Below are 7,287 nucleotides of genomic sequence, written 5' to 3'. Positions count from 1 at the left end.
ATTTAAGGGGACTGCAGCTGAAATTACTGCGATGAAGTCGAGGGTGCTGTCCTTCCAGAATTGTGTGGGTTTCAGAATGCAATATTGAGAACAGAGTAAATAATAAGGTTCTTGAAGTTCACATTACTGCCCTGGCATAAAGGACAAGAGAGAACACCAAATGCACACACCAGCAGGAGGCATGGGACAGAGGCTCAGTGGGAGAGGTCGGGGAGCATCCAGAGTGGGGCTAAGAGTCTGGAGAGCAATAAGGGATTGGAGGACTGAAGACACCGTGAACACAGAAGACGTGAGCTGAGGGTCTAGAATTTGATTAAGGCAGGGAGGTTAACAGGTAGTCAGACTATAAAAGGAAAGGAATTGCCGTCTGGCAGAAGGTGTGAGTGCAGGGCAGGGGACAAAATGCACAGAAAGCAGTTTGCAGAGTGTTTTTCACTGTCCACCTCTGACCAGGGTGACGTGTGCAGCTTGTTTAAAGCGTGGTTTCAGGTCAGATGCTGTCAGCATCTCTTGAGAGTGCTGCAGGAAAGCAAAATGTCACCCTCTCTTCCCAAACCCTCCTCTATTCTAGTCAACAAGCATGCCAAGTCCCAAGGTTCAGTGGGTGAGTGAGTGAAGGCGATTGGAGTTTGCACAGGTGGGGAGTGGCGCATGGGTGAGGGATTGAGGTGAAGAACACTTTGGGAGCATGGGGAGCCTTTCCTTCTTTGCTAACTAGTCAGAGTGAGTCTACAGGTTGGAGCTGTGTGACAGGTCAAAGTTCTTGAGTAGTAGGTGCTAGTGTTCTTTGTAATCTACCTCTGTTTGACCCAGAACGTACCACCCCCATTTACTATACCTGATGCTGCCCCACCCAGCCTTGTGTTAGTGAGTGTGATAGAAGCCAGGTAATTTCAATGAGTCTTGGTTCCTCGGACATGTTACTACCCACGTTCAGTCACCTGGTTTGTCTCGAAGCCTAGAATCCTGCTGGCAGGTGTGGATCTATTGCTGTAGAAGGCATGGCTAAGCTTCAGATGCCCAGGACCTGCATGTAATTCTCCTATTGTGTTTCACCAGAGACTTGACAAAGCATTATTCTCCTAACATGATCAGACAAAGGTGCAAGTGCAGTAATTCATCCTCTACTCTGGAGAAGAGGTCCAGCGAGGCTCAGGCCACTGGAGCCATTAAAGCTTCACAGTCGTAGCGGATCCCTGAGTGGCCACAGAGGTGATGGTCCTACAGCCCATGGAACTGTCACTCTTTGCTGAACTTGCTGATCCCTAGATCTGATCCTGTCAGTGGCATCATTCGTACCTGTATGTCACTGTCCTCACTAATGTCATTGTCAGTGATCATCAAGGAGGACATGGGCCCCCTGTCCTCCTAAGTCATTCAGAATCCTTGTCATTTCTGGTTCCTCTGGTCTGATTATCATGTCTGTCATCAATAAAACTGACCCATGTGATGTCTTGCCGCTTGTCTCGAATCCTTTGGATTACACCGGCAGACGGCAAGTGACCATGAATGTACACTGTAGTTAGTGTGTTTTCACATCAACTGCTGACAGTTATGAGTTAAGTGTCTGGTTGTGAGGGTTTCTGAGGTTTAACTGGGCAAAGGATTAGGACTGTATTGGAGTAGCTGACCTCAGCCTTCTGCTCCTCCATTCCATATCTTTTTATTTTTTATTACTTTAGTTTCATGTGTGGACCACAGTTATTCAACATTTATATACCTACATCACATATAATTGCTCTAGTTAAGTCACAACATTTGTCACAGGAACTACACTTTTGCTATAAGCTAGGTTATATACGTAGTAATGCACTTTTATTTGCCATTATTTATTTGAATTGTGGAGATACTAGACTAATGAATCAAGTGGAGATATTATGGGAACCATATCTCCTTCCTTTTAATTCTGTCCCTAAGCTCTTCCATTTGCCCTGGGATGTCATAAGTTTATTTTTTTTTGTTGTTTTTGTTTTCTTTTTGTATGTGAGAGTTGTCAGGGGAGGCAATATGTGGATTTAGAAGTTTCTACTAAAATATATTTTTTTCCCTGGTAATAGCTTTTTCTTACAGGTCAAGAAACCACTGTGAGGGTTCTCTTATCATACCTCTGGAGCAGGTGAAATGACCACCGGGCGGCTCCACAGACCCAGCGGACCCAGTATGAGAAAGATGTGAGCAAGGAATTCATGAATATCCTGACCTCTTTATGACAATATTCTAAACAAGGGCCGTGGCGGCACTTTATTTCCTTGAGTGTCATGCCAACCTGGGCTTGACATCCAATCACTCTTGAAGTATCTGTGCATTCCTCTGTTCCAAGAGTTCAGTATCTAAATAGGTCCCTTTGGAGATTGACTGGGAAATCAAGATGTTGTACGCTTGTCTTGGTGTTGCAGGCACCCTCTTCATGGGGACTGAGCTGTTTCTGGTTGTAGGATTTCTCTGGTTTTAACAGAGCAAAGGATCATGACTTTTTTTTTTGGTTTTGTATTTTGTGTGTTTTGTTGTTTTTGTTTTTGTTTTGGGTTTTTTTGTTTTGGAGTGGGTTTTATTTTGTTTTCGTTTTTTTCTGGGTTTGTTTGTTTGTTTTTTGGTGACCCCAACATGACCTAGGATCATGACTTTTTATTGGGACAGCTGACCTCAGCTTTCCGTGCCTCCATTCTTGATCTCTTTATTTCTTTATGATATTAGTTTCACGTGAATGCCATAGTTATTCAACATTTATGTTCCTAAAGATGAGATCACCGTGATAATTCTAGTAACCATCTAACACCATACAACATTATTACAACATTATTGACAATACTCCCTATGCTATACATTACATCCCCATGACTTTTTTATTTTATAACTGGACATTTGAATCTCTCACTCTTCTTCACTTCCCCCCTCCCATTTTTGAATTTTCATTTATAATTGACATTCGATATTTTTTATATTCGTTTTGAGTGTACAGTACAGTAGTTAGACGTTTATAGAATTTATGAAACAATCTCCCTGACTAGTCTAGTACCCATGAGGGACCATACACAGTTATTACCATGTTATTGACTATGTTCCTTATGCTGTACTTTACATTTCTGTGACTATTTTGTAAACCCTTCACCCTTTTCACTCAGCCCCCAAACCTTCCCCCATTTGGGAAACTTCATTTGGCTCTCTGTATCTATGAGTCTGTTTCCGTTTTGTTTGTTCATTTATTTTGTTCTTTAGGTTCCTCATATAAGGAAGTCGTGTAGTATTTGTCTTTCTCTGTTTGACTTATTTCACTTAGCATAATACCTTTTCAGGTCCTTTCATGGTGTTGCTAATGGTAAGATTTTACTTTTTTTTTTATGGCCTAGTAATAGTCCTTTGTCTATAAGTACCACCTCTTCTTGATCCAGTCATCTATTGATGGGCACTTAGGTTGCTTCCATATCTTGGCTATTGTAAATAGTGCTGCAGTGAACATAGTGGGTCATGTATCTTTGTGAACTAGTGTTTTGGATTTCTTCAGAAAAATACCCAGAAGTAGAATTGCTGGGTCATAAAGTAATTCTATTTTTAATTTTTTGAGGACCCCTCCATATTGTTTTCCATAGCGACTACGCCAGTTTGCAATTCCACCAACAGTGCATGAGGGTTCCTTTTTCTTCAAATCCTTGCCAACACTTGTTGCTTCTTTCATTTATTGACGATAGCAATTCTGACAGGTATGAGATGGTATTTCATTGGGGTTATGATTTGTATTTCTCTGGTGATTATTGACATTGAGCATCATTCGATATGTCTATTGGCCATCCATATGTTCTATTTGGAGAAATGTCTATTCAGGTCCTTTGCCCTTTTGAAAGTTGAATTATTAGTTTGTCGTGTGTGTGTATGTTAAGTTACATTAGTTCTTATAAGTTCTGGATATTAAACCATTATCGGATGTATCATAGTGACTATCTTCTCCTATTTGTAGGTTGTTTTTCTGCTTTGTTGATAGTTTTCTTTGCTGTGCAAAAACTATTTAGTTTGATGTAGTCTCATTTGTTCATTTTTTCTTTTATTTCCCTTGACTGAGGAGATATATCAGAAAAAAAAATAGTACTAAGAACAACATCAGAGTTTACTGCCTATGTTTTCTTCTAGGAGTTTTATGGTTTGAGGTCTTAAATGTAAGGCTTAATCCATTTTAACTTTATTCTTGTATATGATGTAAGAAGGTGGTCTGGTTTCATATTTTCGCATGTATCTGTCCAGTTTTCCCAACATCATTTTTTTAGTAGACTGTCTGTACCCCATTGTATATTCCTGTCTGCTTTGTCATATAGCCATGGGTTTATTTCTGGTCTATTCTGATCCACTGATCTATGTGTTTATTTTTACGTCATTACCATGCTACTTTGATAACTAGAGCCTTGTAGTGTAGTTCAATATCAGGTGTTGTGATACTTCCAGCTTCGTTCTTTCTTAAGATTGCCATGGACATGGTTCCATAGTGTAGTGGTTAGTACATCTGCTTTATACACAGAAGACCCAGGGTTCGCACCCTAGTGGAGCCACAGTCTACTGTCTACAACCATGGCCGATGTCTGATCTTGGAAGCTAAGCAGGGTCGGGCCTGGGTAGTACTTGGATGAAAGACCACCTAGGAAGACCAAGTGCTGTAGGCATAAATAATAATAATAATAATAATAATAATAATAATAATAATAATAATAAAAAAATATTGCTTTTATGGTTCCATATGAATTTTAGGATTATTCGTTTTAGTTCTGTGAAAAACCCTTTGGTATTTGATAGAGATTGCATTGAATCTATAGATCGCTTTGGGTAGTATGGACACTTTAATGATGTTAGTTCTTCCTGTCCATGAGCACGGCGTATGTTTCCATTAATTTGTATCTATTTCCATTTCTTTCTTCAGTAACTTATCTTCTGAGTACAGGTCTTTCAACTCCTTGGTTAAATTTATTCCTAGGTATTTTACTTTTTTTGATACAATTGTAAGTGGGATTTTTTTTCTGAATTTCTCCTTCTGGTAATTCGTTCTTGGTATATAAAAATGCAACCGGTTTCTGAATATTTATTTTGTATCCTGCTACTTTTCTGAATTCATTTATCAGTTCTAACAGGTTTTGGTGGAATCTTTAGGGTTCATCTGCACATAATGACAGCTTTACTTCTTTCTTTCCAATCTGGATGCCTTTCTTTCTTTTTCTTGCCTGATTGCCGCGGCTAGGACTTCCCATACTAAGTTGAAGAAAAATGGTGAAAGTGGCCACGTTTCTGAACTTAAAGAAAATGCTTTTAGCTGTTCCCCATTGAGTATGTGGGTTTGTCACATATAGCCTTTATTATGTTGACATATGCTCCCTCCGTTCTCACTTTATTAAGAGTTTTTATCATAAATGGATGCCAGATTTTGTCAAATGCTTTTTGATCATATTATCAAATGATCATGTTTTTTATCCTTCATTTTGTTTATATGGTGTATCCTATTAGTTGATTTGAGGATAGTGAACCAACCTTGGATCCCAGGAAGAAATCTCACTTGATCATGTTATATGGTCTTTTTAATGTATTACTGAATTTGGATTGCTAATAATTTCTTAAGGATTTTTTTAGTCTATGTTCATCAGGGATATTGGCCTATGATTTCCTTTTTTTGTAATGTCTTTGTCTGGTTATGGAATCAAGGGAATGCTGGCCTCATAGAATGACCTTGGGAACCTTCCCTCCTCCTGAATTTTTTAGAGTAGATGTTAATTCTTCTTTGAATGTTTTGGTGATATTCACCAATAAATCCACTTCATCGAGAGATGGGAGGTTTTTTGGGGAGGTTTTTAAATTACTGATTCGATTTCATTGGTAGGAATTGGTCAGTTAAGATTTTCTGTTTCTACTTGACTCAGTCTTGAGAGATTGTATGTTTCTAGGAATGTATCCATTTCTTCTACATTGTCTAATTTGTTGGTGTATAATTACACATAGTATTATTACGATCCTTTGTATTTCTGTGGGGTCTGTAGTTATTTTTCCTCTTTCATTTCTTTTGCCTTTTTTTAAATTTTATTTATTTATTTATTTTTATGGTGACATTGGTTAACGAAATCCAGTAAGTTTCAGCTGTACACTTTAACGGTAAGGCATATATATATTTACACAGTGTGTTCACCTCCCACAGTTAGATTTCTTTCTGTCACCACATATTTGACTCCCTTACTCCATCTATCTCCCCCTTCCTCTCCCACCCTCTGCCTTCTGGTAACCACTAGTTTATAGTCCACGTCCATGAGTCTCTTGTTTGTCTGTCCTGTTCATTGGTTGCTTATAGGTTTATATCCCACATAGAAGTGACATCATGTGATTTTCAACTTTTGGTGTCTGGCTTATTTCATTTACCATGATTAACTCGGGATCTATACATGTTATTGCAAATGGCAGTATTTCATCTCTTCTTATGGCTGAGTAATATTCCATTGTATATGTGTACCACAGCTTCTTTAGCCAGTCCTCTATTGTAGGACACTTCGGTTGCTTCCATGTTCTGGCCTCTGTGAATGATGCTGCTATGAACATCGGTGTGCAAATATCTTTTTGGATATGGGTTTTCAAGTCTTTGGGGTAAATATCCAGTAGAGGAATTGCTGGATCATATGGTAGATCAGTTTTTTGAGGAACCTCCGTACTGTTTTCCATAGTGTCTGTACCAATTTGCAGTCCCATCAGCAGTGTATGAGGGTTCTTTTTTCTCTTCATCCTCTCCAACATTTGTTATTGCTTGTCCTGTTGATTACAGCTGTTCTAACAGGTGTGAGATGATATCTCATTGTGGGGTTTTTTTGTTTTTGTTTTTCATTTATGCAAGGCAACTTTTTGTTGAACTCACAGATTGCAAGGGCCTTGTCAGCTTGTCAGCTTACAATCTCTTATTTTTTTTTTTTACTTTTTAAGCCTACAGCACCTAGTCTTGCTAGGTGGTCTCCCATCCAAGTACTAGCCAGGCCCAACCCTGCTTAGCTTCCAAGATCAGACAGGATCGGGCTTGTTCTGGGTAACATGGCCCTAGATCTCATTGTGGTTTTGATTTGCATTTCCCTAATAGCTAGCGATCTTGAGCATCTTTTCAAATATTTGTTGGCCATTTGTATGTCCTCTAGAGAGAAGTGTCTGTTCAGGTCCTCTGCCCATTTTTTGATTGGATAGTTTATTTTTTCTATTGTTATTGAGTCGTATGAGTTCATTGTATATTTTGGATATTAGGCCTTTCTCGGAGGTATTGCTTGAAAATATATTGTCCCGTTCGAATGG

General features: G+C 38.9%; 1 pseudogene; it reads right to left on the bottom strand.

Moving 5' to 3' along the window:
* Positions 1 to 6,928: 6,928 nt before the first annotated feature.
* Positions 6,929 to 7,047, bottom strand: LOC120612191 (uncharacterized; annotated as a pseudogene).
* Between the last annotated feature and the right edge of the window lie 240 nt (positions 7,048 to 7,287).

This window comes from Pteropus medius, unplaced genomic scaffold (genome assembly GCF_902729225.1).
Source record: "Pteropus medius unplaced genomic scaffold, Ma_sr-lr_union100, whole genome shotgun sequence".
Lineage (NCBI taxonomy): Eukaryota > Metazoa > Chordata > Mammalia > Chiroptera > Pteropodidae > Pteropus > Pteropus medius.
The sequence above is the reverse complement of the archived record's forward strand: the minus strand, read 5'-3'. Positions and strand labels throughout refer to the sequence as shown.